This window comes from Nicotiana tabacum, chromosome 18 (assembly GCF_000715075.1).
Source record: "Nicotiana tabacum cultivar K326 chromosome 18, ASM71507v2, whole genome shotgun sequence".
NCBI classification, from domain to species: domain Eukaryota; kingdom Viridiplantae; phylum Streptophyta; class Magnoliopsida; order Solanales; family Solanaceae; genus Nicotiana; species Nicotiana tabacum.
The window spans coordinates 121071744-121084451 of NC_134097.1; the positions used below are offsets into that span (position 1 = coordinate 121071744).

Here is a 12708-nt window from a genome sequence, read left to right on the forward strand (position 1 = left end):
TATACTTTTTACTACTTCTTCTTCTTCTTCTTCTTGTTTTCATGCTCATGTATTCACAAGCATCTGCTCGTTTCTTAGCAAACAACCAAGGTACTAATTAATTAGTGAATGCTTATCTCCTTACTTTTTTTGCTTAGAAAAAATACTCGTTGATTTCTTTTCATTTGTTATTGGTGGGTACAATTTGATACTTGTATTAGTAGGAGGTAACAAATACCTAATAATTACTTAGCTAAGATGAACGCAAACTGGTCTAAACATCGAAAAGAATTACTATTGTATTTAAGCTTAATTTATTAATTGACTGAGTAAATTAACAAAAGCTTTTGAATGACTGCAGTGAAAGGGGAGGTAAAACTCCACAAAACCATTGGTGGAGATTCTATTGACAGGATAGAAACAGCTGATGGTTCAAATGTAATCTTCTTGCCTTATCTCCTTTCTTTTTTTTTTTTGGGGGGAGGGGGGGGGAAGGGTGCAGTATAGTCGCTATCATAAATAACAGCCGGCAAAAATATATATTGTTGTATACTCCCTCCATTTTCAATTTACATAATATCTATTTTGTATTTTTGGCCAATGGATATAATTATTTTGGTCGACCGGCCAAATGTGTAACTTGCCCTTTTTTTGCCTGTGTTAGAGAGCTCCAAAATTTTGTTATCAAGATTAATTGTTTTTTTTTTTGTTTACACTTTGTAGAAGTTGATGGGAGTAGAGGAATGTGATGATGGAGATGAAGAATGCTTTAAGAGAAGGATTATTGCAGAGGCTCACCTAGATTACATCTACACTCAACACCATAATCACCCTTAGAGAGAAACTGACTACTTAATAAGCACTACTTTTCTATAACCCCACAACTATTTCCCAGATCTTTTACAACTCTTAAACATAAGCGATTCAGAATTTTAACTTTGTGAATTCTGGATGCTAAAAATAATAATTTACTGGGTTGTAAATAAATAATTTTAGGATTATGTTTATGGATTTTAGTACTACTTTTTCGTCCAAGAAAATCTAGTAAATATACATATGCCATGGTTGTTGGTATTATGTTTAACTTTACTTGTTTCATCCAGGAAATCTAGTGAAGTATATACCATGGTAGCATAAATCCCTCCTTGTGCTTCTGTATTTGGTCTTATTTTTATTGTTATCTTTAATTTGATCCGTATTATTTGTCTTTTAAGATTCTTCCACACCCTTTAAAAAATACTGTATAACCTTAATCATACGAGTACATCTCACCAGAGGCGGATCTATTTGTAAAAGAGGGGTCGGACCCCGTTAACTTCAATAATTTTTTTTGAATATATATATGTACTATATCTGAAGGAAAAGAAAACAATAAATGACTTGTTATATTTTAAAGTATCAAATATTTGAAACAAATTTAATTTGCTAAAAAGACTGAATTGAAACGGAGTTAGTAGAGAACAAATGAAGAAGAAGATTAAAAGGAATGGGAAATATATTACTAGTATTTAAAACATTTATGGCGTGTGGTTATTCGTTGTTAGAAACTGTGGGCGGAAGAGAAGAGTGGGATTAATTGGGGATGGCAATATCATATATTAACTGGAAAGTAGAAACTCATAATGCACGACAAGTTCCACTACCAAAAATAGCTCTACTGAGGCATTGCCATGCAGCAGCTAACATAGACCATCTCTTTATAGTTATTTAGAGTTTACTCAGAGTTGCATACAATTTGATTTGATCACAAATATATCTGAGAAGATCTAGTACTTAAGGTAGCAGCCGCTTTTATATATGAAAAGGAGTCAGAATTTAACTGAATTTGCCTTCTTCATCATACCTCATCTTAGTTATTGGATTCTCGATCTATACAATTTTTTGAATTTTTTAATACGATCGAATACATGCTCTAAGCAAAATCTATTGGCTATTTAGGTTCATCTAGACCAATACTGCCTGCTATATGCATAGCAAATGTCAACTGGGCAGCTTGATCACAAAACATCTCGTATTCACATAGGGTTCGGGAAAGGATCGTATGATATAGACAAAGAAACTTTGACATTCTACTTTTAATAGTTTATGTTAAAGGGTTGCATCTAATATAGTCAAAAGAAATTCAAGATCTTTTTATTTGCCTAAATTTTGGTTTGTCAAAGTTATCTAATACTACATTGTATATATATATGTTGATAGTAGATACTAAGTGCCAAGAAAATAAAATGAAGTACGCGCAAGATGAATTTGCCACCACCTTAACAATATAATGGAAGGACTTTAACTATTTTCGTGATACTTATCAAAAAGTAGTAGAGCACTTTCTTCATATTTAATTAAAGGATACTCTACTTATAGATATGGCAGCTAGAAACAAGAATAAAAATCATAGTGAAGATCATGCTAACAAGATTTGCAATCCAAAATCATTAAAATACTTTAAAAATTTAGCTACAAGTGTCAGCTTGTGAATTATTCTGAAGATAAATATTGAAAGTATGCTTGCTTATTGTCCAGCAGCAAAAAGTATCAACAAATTATTGTATTTGTTATATTCTCGTTTATCTGTGGCGGGAAAGACATCTGTCTTGTTTGTGCATGTACAGAAACAATTAGAAATTTCTCCATCGTTGTTATGTTGATAAGATATCTAGGCATATAACTTTTTGATAAGACAACAAATGGTTTAAAATAAGCAATCAGAGATACCATTACAAGAAACTTGTATGTGTGGTGACTCGGATTCCACCTGTCAATATTCAATTTGGAATTAAATGACACCACCACCTCACATGACATACAACTCAAATAAGAAGAAAAAACAGCAGATAGGCTGAATATATGTCTGTGCTCTTTAAATTTGCCCGTATTTTTCATTTAAACACTTAACTAATAATTTTAACTATTCAACATTTGAACTTGAGTCAAACTGTACCTATGCGACACAAAGTGTCTAGTATACACAGTTTGGCTTGAGTTTAACTGTTCAATATATAAGTACAATAATTAATTAATTTAAGTGTCTAAGTAAAAATCCGAACAGATTTAAAGGACAGCATATGTATTCAACCTAAAGGTGTTAAACGGGTGGGCCGGGCCGGGTTGGGTAGGGAAAAGTTGAAACCGTACGGGTTTCAAATCGGGCCGGTTACGGATTAGGGATTACCGGGCTTAACGGGTTCGGATCCATCCGGGTAAAAAATGAACCGTAAGGGTTACGGGTACAAGGGGCCAGACCGGGCCGGGTTAGTGTAATTTTTAATTTTTTTTTTTGTATTTTGTATAACTATTGTAAGTTATATTAATATAAAGTAAAAATATAAAGAATACAATAAAAATGTGAAAAAATTGCACTTATCAATTGTAAGTGCTACATTTATTTCAAAATTTAAACTTACAAATTAAAAGGTTTACATTTAATAACAAGTAAATTAACGAAAAAAGAATAAATTCAAAGGTTTTGCATTGCATTAGTAAGTTCTTCATAATCAATATGAACTGATTGACCTTCTTCTGGAGTGTTAAATTTAGATGGATTACCATGTGTTAATATATCTCCAAGTTCCTCGTCTTCTGGGCTATCAACATCTTCACGTCCTTGATTTCTTTGTTCCGATCTAATTCAATATCTGAAACATATTAAAACTTCCAAAGCATTGCTTCCCAATGAGTGACGGGTATCTCCAAGTTGTTGTCTTGCTTGGCTAAATGCACTCTCTGATGCAACAGTTGAAATTGGCACATTCAGCACGCCCCAAGCCGTAGCGGAAAGAACAGGAAATTGCTTTCCATTTTCATGCCACCATCCCAACAGTGAAAATTCCTTTGTGCGAGGCTCGTTTTGCTTTTGCAAGTAGAATTGAAGTTCATCAATGTTCCTGCTACTGGTTTGAGTATTAGAAAATATAGAAAAAATATTAAAACTATCAAGGCCTTCATCATCATCCACAGTAGTAGAAGTGGTACAATGCACAGTGGGATTAACATTGGCTACATTAAGAGCAGCATCATCAAATATATTTGCATATTAATTATATAATTATTGTAAAGAATCATTTAGCTTGTTCATACAAACATATATATCTAGGCTTTCATTTGGTCCAATCTCCATATAAGTATATAAAACATTGATTAATTGGTGACCAATCAGACATCTTAATAGAAGAATTTAAAACAACACCAATTAAGTAAATCAGAGGAATTGGAAAAAAATATTTTTTGAATTTTGCTTGCATTTTTTCAACAATATCCTTATATTTTTCTTTCTTCTTAAATTCAAAGAGTAGAAAAAAAATTTCAGCAATATGTACTAAAGCCATAGTAACAGTAGGGTAATATGCTCCGGAAAACTCAACATTAGCTGTATAAAATTTATGTAAAAATTTAACAACATCATTAATGGTCTCCCAAGTAGTAGTTGTCAACATACGGTTTGGATCAATACAATGCGCATAGCAACTTCAGTTATTGGGAATCTATATTTGTAGCAGCATTTTAAAAAAATATATGTATAATTCCATTTAGTAACAATTTCGTCTGGCATGAATCCGGGCTTAAGGTTATGCTCGGTACACTTATCCTTAAATTCCCTAATTCTAGATTGTCTATTATTTCCTTGAATAACACCAACTGCTCTTCTAACATGAGTAATATCAGTTGAAAATAAATCAAGGCCACTTTTAACAATTAAATTATAAACATGACATGCACACATAACATGAAAAATTTCGTCAAGTGGTGGTTGGAAATGCAGTTTTAATATTGAAATTGCGGCATTATTGTTAGAAGCATTATCAAAAGACATACACAATACCTTTTTCTTAAGATTATAAAATTCAACAACTTCGCAAATAGTAGTACTTATAAATACAACAGTATGACTCTGATCTTCATCATATTTAAAAGCGATAATACGTTTTTGCATACAATAATTATCATCTATCCAATGACATTTAATTGTCAAATAATCATTTCCATTAACAGCATGACCAATATCAGAAGTTAGAGAAACTCTACAAGGAAGGTGGCTAAACAAATAACGTATGTATGTTTGATATTGTCCATGAAGTCAAAAGATATCATATCTACAAGCACTTCTAGGGATACCTTTAAATAAAGGATTATAAATCCTTTGAATATACATGATGAAGAAGCAAAAGAAAAAGGTAGACAACCCAAAGCAATCATTTTTGCTAACTCCTCACGATCCTTCATTTTATCATATTTCATAAGTCCTCCAGTAGTAGGGTTTAGAGTTGCTTGATTTCCATCCACATCAGAGCCCCATTCTATAAGATGCTCAATTCTAATATGTCTACTAAGTGTCTCAGTCCCCCCTAATTGTCCTCCACTCTTATGTTTAAAATCATCATTATAAAGTCTGCATTTAACTCTATCAATACCTTCTATTTCGCCAAAAAAAATTCAAACCTTACTTCTTTTTCTCCGATTAGTAGTCGGGGCCACAAGTGATCTACTACTAGCACCACGACTACCACCCCTTCTACCAGCTCCAACACTACTGGGTGTAAGTGGTATCTCATCTTCCATTTCTAATTCATTATCTTCTATACCGAAATCTTCTTGTAATTGTTCATAATCTATATTATTATCAGGTAATGTTTTAGAAATATGTGTAGAGTCATTTAAATTACTACCAGATACTGAAGTACTACCTCTTTTTTTATTTTCCCGATTAAAAACCTTATTACAAACATTTTTTGCAGCATTAAATAAATTGTGAAACTTTAATTACTAGCAAAAATTAAATATACAAATAAAATAGTAAATAAAAGAAAGAGTTGGAGGGAGTGCACCGAATTCGGTAATAAATTGAACACTTGATGATTTCACAACTCTAATGTTACCACGAAGAAACGTCAATTTTTCAAATTTCAAATAATAAACAATACAATAAATTAAATTCCAAAAAACAAATGAGAGCCAAATGTTGGATTGCACTTTAGGTGAAGAATGAGATAATAATAATTGAGAATATGAATTTGAGAAATGAGAGATGAGTGAAGAAATGAAGAAGAGAGGGGGTGTATTTATAGTTTTTCAAATGGCTAAATTAGTAATTACAAAAAGTGTTAAATTTAAAAAATATTTGGCCCAATAAAAGGCTATTTGTGCAAAACAGCCGTTGGGCAACGACCTTGGCCCAACAGACCGTTGCCAACGGTCAGAAAGTCAGAAGCATTAAAAAAAATTTAAAAGTAGCCGTTAAATCGGTTTGGGCCGGTCCGGTCCAGGCCGGTTAACCTGTTCTACAGTGAATTGCATTGACCGAATTTGACCGGTCCGATTAACCGGTTGAACGAAGGTGAACGGACCAACCCCCTTTACCCAATTAGCCCAGCCCACCCTACCCCCTTTGTACCAGTCAAGGTTGGTTCCGATTTCAATCGATCTGGGCCGGTTCGGAAACGAGTTGACCCGACACATTAGACACCCTTAATTCAACCTAAAAGATTGTAGTAAATTAGCTCTTTTCAAACCCACTGTGAGAACGTAATTTTTGCCCAATATATAAAATTACTCCGAAAAAATCTCAAAGAAATAACTTTAATTGTTTTATAGATTTTTAGGAATTTTTCTATATTTTACTTGATATGTTTCGTGCGTATTTGTGTCTGGTGCATTTTTAGAAGCATTTTAGATCTTAAAAAAATAACAAAAGTATTTTTCACTTTTGCATTTTTAGATTTTAATTGTATAAAATTAATTGCATTTATAAATTAAAATACTAAAAATACATTAGTAAATTTACATGCATTTGTTAGCTAAATGAATTAGTTAATTATTAGAAAAATAGGTCATTAGGTTAATTTTGCAAATTAGTTGGAATCAGGAGTGTTAAATAAATTGGTTACTCTTGAAAATTAAGGAAAAAGAAAAGAAGGAGGGCCAATTTCGATTTTCAGGTTTGCATTTGGGCCAAACTACTTAGCCCAGTTAGTTTCAAGAACCCACCCTAGCCCATTTTATACTACCCGACCCGCCTAGCTAAGCTCCCAAATGACGCCGTTCAATCCCAGAATGACGTCGTTGCCTTTCCCCCTCATTAAAACTCCCCATCTTCCCAAAAGAGAGGGAACAAACCTCCCCCCCAACAAACCCTAGCGTCGCCCCTCCCTCATCTAAAAGAAAAGACCCTCTCCTAAGAATAAAAACACTAGCCAGCTGCCCCCTCCTTCCTCTCCAAACGACCCCCTTCTAAAAATCAAAACCCTCAAATACTGATCTTTACTCTCACACAGATTTATGCGGAACATTCACTCTCCATCACACAAGAACAGAAGAATGAATGGAGCCCCTCTCAAAGAGACACCCACTTTTCCATGAACCCTAGCCGCTCCGGCCCCCTCTCTCTCTCTCTCTCACAGACACACACACAGACACCATTTACAGCTGCTGCGGATTCTGTTTGTTATTTCCCTTTCCTGAAGATCTTATCTTAAAAGCTAAACAAGAAACGTGGTGCATTTTACAGGAGAATGATTATTGAAAATTTGTGGATTACAGGGTTTTTTGCTAATTTTTATTAACTTTTTTGCTGTTTCTGGGATTAAAATCAAAGTTGTGAGCTGTCGAGCTGAGTCATTGCTGAAGTTTAGCTCCATACAATTTGTTGTTGTTTCCTTCTGCTCGTTTCTCTATTTCAAGGTACTACTCACCCATTCAACTATGTGGTTTCACTTTCTATCAATGAAATCTATATAATATAGTTTTGAGCATGTGGAATTATGTATTATTTTTGTTGGTTAATTTATGTTATCATTAATTCTGCTATGTTGTGATTTCATTAGAGTGTGAAATTATGTATGATACAGTGTATTGCTAATTGATTTTTTATAATAAATGACGATGGGAATGTATATGGCTACAATTCATAGATCTGGCCATTGATAGGTTAGATCTGTAAATTTTAAAGCCAAAATTGTTCTATCATTTTCTAGTAATTAGTGTTTGAATAAGAGCATGACCAAGACATAATTAACTGAGAGCCATTAAATCGGTTTGGTCCGGCCCGGTCCGGGCCGGTTAACCTGTTCTAAAGTGAATCGCGTTGACCGGATTTGACCGATCCGATTAACCGATTGAATGAAGGTGAATGGACCAACCCCCCTTACTCCCTTAACCCAGCCCACCCGGCCCCCCTTTGTACCGGTTAGGATCAGTTCCGGTTTTAACCGATCTAGACCGGTCCGGAAACGGGTTGACCCGACCCGTTAGACACCTTTAATTCAACCTAAAAGATAGTAGTAAATTAGCTCTTTTCAAAACCACTGTGAGAACATAATTTTTGCCCAATATATAAGATTACTCTTAAAAAATCTCAAAGAAATAACTTTAATCGTTTTATAGAATTTTAGGAATTTTTCTATATTTTACTTGATATGTTTCGTGCGTATTTGTGTTTGGTGCATTTTTAGAAGCATTTCAGATCTTAAAAAAATAACAAAAGTATTTTTCACTTTTGCATTTTTAGATTTTAATTGTATAATTAATTGCATTTATAAACTAAAATACTACAAATACATTAGTAAATTTAAATGCATTTGTTAGATAAATGAATTAGTTAATTATTAGAAAAATAGGTCATTAGGTTAATTTTGCAAATTAGTTGGAATCGTGAGTGTTAAATAAATTGGTTCTCTTGAAAATTAAGGAAAAAGAAAAGAAGGAGGGCCAATTTCGATTTTCAGGTTTGCGTTTGGGCCAAACTACTTAGCCCAGTTAGTTCCAAACACCCACCCCAGCCCATTTTATCCTACCCGACCTGCCTAGCTAAGCTCCCAAATGATGCAATTCAATCCCAGAATGACGTCGTTGCCTTTTCCCCTCATTAAAACTCCCCATCTTCCCAAAAGAAAGGGAACATACCTTCCCCATCCAAACCCTAGCGTCGCCCCTCCCTTATCTAAAAGAACAGACCCTCTCCTAAGAAGAAAAACCCTAGCCAGCTGCCCCCCTCCTTCCTCTCCAAACGATCCTCCTTTTAAAAATCAAAACCCTCAATCACTGATCTTTAATCTCACATAGATTTATGCTGAACATTCACTCTCCATCACACAAGAACAGAAGAATGAATGGAGCCCCTCTCAAAGAGACACCCACTTTTCCATGAACCCTAGCCGCCCCGCCCTCCCCCCGCTCTCTCTCTCTCTCTCTCTCTCTCTCTCTCTCAGACACACACACATAGAGATACCATTTACAGCTGCTGTAGATTCTGTTTGTTATTTCCCTTTACGGGAGATCTTATCTTAAAAGCTAAACAAGAAACGTGGTGCATTTTATAGGAGAATGATTATTGAAAAATTGTGGATTATAGGGTTTTCTGCTAATTTTTAGTAACCTTTTGCTGTTTCTGGATTAAAATCAAAGTTGTGAGTTGTCGAGCGTAGTAGTTGCTGAAGTTTAGCTCCATACCATTTGTTATTGTTTTCTTTTACTCATTTCTCTATTACAAGGTATTACTCACCCATTCAACTATGTAATTTTCACTTTCTATCAATGAAATCTATATGATATAGTTTTGAACATGTGAAATTATGTGCTATTTTTGTGGGTTGATTTATGTTATCGTTGATTCTGCTATGTTGTGATTTCACTGGAGTGTGAAATTATGTATGATACAGTGTATTGCTAGTTGATTTTTTATAATAAATGACGATGAGAATGTATATGGCTACAATTCATAGATCTGGCCATTGATAGGTCAGATCTGTAAATTTTAAAGCCAAAATTGTTCTATCCTTTTCTAATAATTAGTGTTTGAATAAGAGCATGACCAGGATATAATTAACTGAGAGTTGTTCTTGTAATTTTTGTTCAGGTGTTGTTTTGAAGGATTTTGTTCAAAAGAAAACAAATAGATTTAATGGTTAAAGTGATTTCTTATATTTCAGCAAGTTCTTATAGGTATCTACGCCAAGTGTATTTTGTTTGTGCATTAATTTTGTCCTCTTGTCAACTTTAAAGTGAAAGTTTATTAAGGTTTTAGTGGTGCTGAATGCACAATTGTTAACAGGTCGTAGGGATTTGAATTTGTTAATGAATCAATGGCTAACCCATTTTCTACAAACGACTTCCATAATTCATGGCTTTCACACTGATCTCAAATCTTAGGAAAAATAAATAACTCATGAACATCGTAGCTTGTTTTAGGCGTAATTAATTTTAAATTATCGTGACTATGGGTACGGTTTTCGTGGCATAGTCATGATACATAAATCCCAATTCGAGTGTGCATTTCATGCAATTCCACCATAACTTCAAATAATAATAAAATAAACATATTGTAAATCACAGCAACATTTTATGTGACTCGATTTGCAATATGTACAAAATAAACGAGTGCGTGACATCGTGACTTGTTCAAATAAATTCCATAAATACTAGTAATGGTTACAATTTAATTAAAGCGGTAAAAGATAAAAATGCACGATAGGTTTTAAACATGTAATAAATCAGATAATTAGGCCAATTATTAATAGTTGAGCGACCGTGCTAAAATCACGAAACTCGGGAGTGCTTCACCCCTTTTTCCGAGTTAACAGAATTCCTTACCCGGTTTTTTGTGTTCGCGGACCAAAAATAGAGTCAATTTTCTCGATTTGGGATTTTAAAACAAACCGGTGACTTGGGACACTATAACAATTATCCCAAGTGGCGGCTCTGATTAAATAAATAATCCCATTTCGAATAATGTCACTTTAATTGGAAAAACTCCCTATCCCTCGAGAAAAAGGATGTGTGACAGCTCTGGCGACTCTTCTAGGGAGAAGAACCTAGAAATTCTAGTTCAGGATTCAGAATTTGAGCTTAGAATAACTGTTAAAGTTGGATTTTATTTATTATCTGATTTTTTACGTGTTTGAGCCTAATGTGCTAAATGTCGTTTTTTCTTCTTTGATATTGCTTGAGCTGTATATAAACTGTTACGAAACCCTTATTCTCTCTGAGAGTTCTAAATCTTCTGGGAAGCGCATGCTAGCGTGGCTTCTTTTATGTTAGAGTGTCATATGTCTAATTCAAAACGAGGATCAGATCAATTACAAAGCCGGATGGCCTTTTGGTTCCCGGTATGTTGCTTCCCTTCCAACTCGAGTTGTTCGCTTGAGTAAGCCAGGTCTAGAACAACACACCCCATAATTCAAACCTAGAATAATATAGCCTCATGCCGGATCCCTAGTAGGAATATTTATTTACATCACGTGCACTTGGCTTCGGGGACTCAACACAGGGGTTGTGCTCATCTAGGACATGTATACCTAAAACTAAAAAGACCATCCTGATGCATCTTACGTGCTACTTGTACATTTGTTTGATCTAGTTTGTATATTGACCGACTTTTAGAATAGGGAAAGAAATTTTTTTTTTAAAAAAAGAAAAAAACACAAGAGAGGGAGAATAAGAGAATGAAATTCACCTGATTCTCATAAAATTCCTCGGTTCAAAAATCAAACTGTGTCTGATTTGACTCAAAAGGTGCCAAAAAATAGACTAAGATTTTGAAATATTCTCCGTTTTTGGTCGAACTACGCAGGTCTGATTCTCACCAAAAATATTTTCTTTTAATTTCTTCTCAAAATCCAAAAATATTTTCATTCTTCTTTTGGAAATTGAAAGAAAATTCAAGATTCAAAAATATTTTCTTTGTCTTTAGAAGTCTTTCTTTCATACATTCAAAATCAAAGTCTCATTGTCTGATCAATCATATCCACCTGGGTTCAGTCTTTATCCCAACTGTACGACTACAGCTAGAACTTCTGTTGTGCACTCCAAAGTGTGTCATTAACAACCAATCAGACAACTACTACTATTATGCCCTCCTTCACCATCCCATAGCTGATAGAGGTACAGAAGAAAAGTCATGAGTCACAATTTGCTACCCAACAAGAACAATACCACTCTCCTGAGTACCACTCGTATCTATTTGATCTTCCTGCAAGGATTGAGAAGCCTGTCCGAAAGATGACACAAGAAGAAATGGCCTAAAAATGAAAAGCTTAGAACAACAGTTGAAAAACATGCAAGGGTTGGCAGGTCAGAAGAGTATTACCTTCAAGGATCTATGTATGTTCCCTGATGTTTGTTTACCACTTGGTTTCAAGACTCCCAAATTTGAAAAGTATGATAGACATGGAGATCCCATAGCCCACCTGAAAAGGTATTGTAATCAACTAAGAGGTGTGGGAGGAAAGGAAGAATTACTGATGGCTTATTTTTGGGAAAGCCTTACGGGAGTAGCCTCCGAATGGTTTACTGATCAAGACACCTCTCACTGGCATGCCTGGGATGGCATGGCCTGGGCCTTTGTCAAACAGTTCTAATACAATATGGATATTGCCCCGGACCGTAATTCCCTTTCCAACCTGAAGAAGAAACCAACTGAAAGTTTCAGGGAATATGCCATTAAATAAAGAGAGCAAGCGGCTAGAGTTAAGACACCCATGGATGACCACGAGCTAATCACTGTCTTCCTTCAGGCTCAAGAGCCAGATTATTTTCAAAATATGATGTCCGCAGTGGGCAAATCCTTCTCGCATGCAATCAAAATTGGGGAAATGGTTGAGAATGGCCTTAAGATAGGCAGAATTATAAGTCAAGAAGTTCTCAAAGTCGTAACTCAAGCTGTCCAGATTGAATCCATTAATTTTAGTGACACGAATGAGAAGGATGAAGAAACCATGGTGATATCAGGGTCGAGAAGAGGTCATA

The 12708-nt window shown here is 34.6% G+C and overlaps 1 long non-coding RNA gene across 1 annotated transcript; it reads left to right on the plus strand.

The window, feature by feature from the left end:
* Positions 1–7039: 7039 nt before the first annotated feature.
* Positions 7040–10069, plus strand: LOC142172971 (uncharacterized). Its single transcript, XR_012702285.1, has 2 exons — positions 7040–9455; positions 9821–10069. It is a non-coding gene; the product is annotated as an uncharacterized LOC142172971 (long non-coding RNA).
* The last annotated feature ends 2639 nt before the right edge of the window (positions 10070–12708 follow it).